This window comes from Berghia stephanieae, chromosome 14, assembly GCF_034508935.2.
Source record: "Berghia stephanieae isolate SIO BIC M18660-M18661 chromosome 14, UCSD_Bste_1.3, whole genome shotgun sequence".
Classification (NCBI taxonomy): domain Eukaryota; kingdom Metazoa; phylum Mollusca; class Gastropoda; order Nudibranchia; family Aeolidiidae; genus Berghia; species Berghia stephanieae.
The window spans coordinates 33,615,632-33,615,916 of NC_088373.1; positions in this window are offsets into that span (position 1 = coordinate 33,615,632).

The window sequence follows — 285 nt, forward strand, 5'->3', positions numbered from 1 at the left end:
CTATCAATTGGTGTCAATGTCACGTGGGATTTTTCAAAAAGGTAAAACAAGACAGGAAGAATATCCCATCTATCAATTGGTGTCAATGTCACGTGGGAATTCTCAAAAAGGTAAAACAAAACATAGCAAGAATATCCCATCTATCAATTGGTGTCAATGTCACGTGGGAATTCTCAAAAAGGTAAAACAAAACATAGCAAGAATATCCCATCTATCAATTGGTATCAATGTCAATTGGGAATTCTCAAAAAGCTAAAACAAGACAGTAAGAATATCCTCTATGGA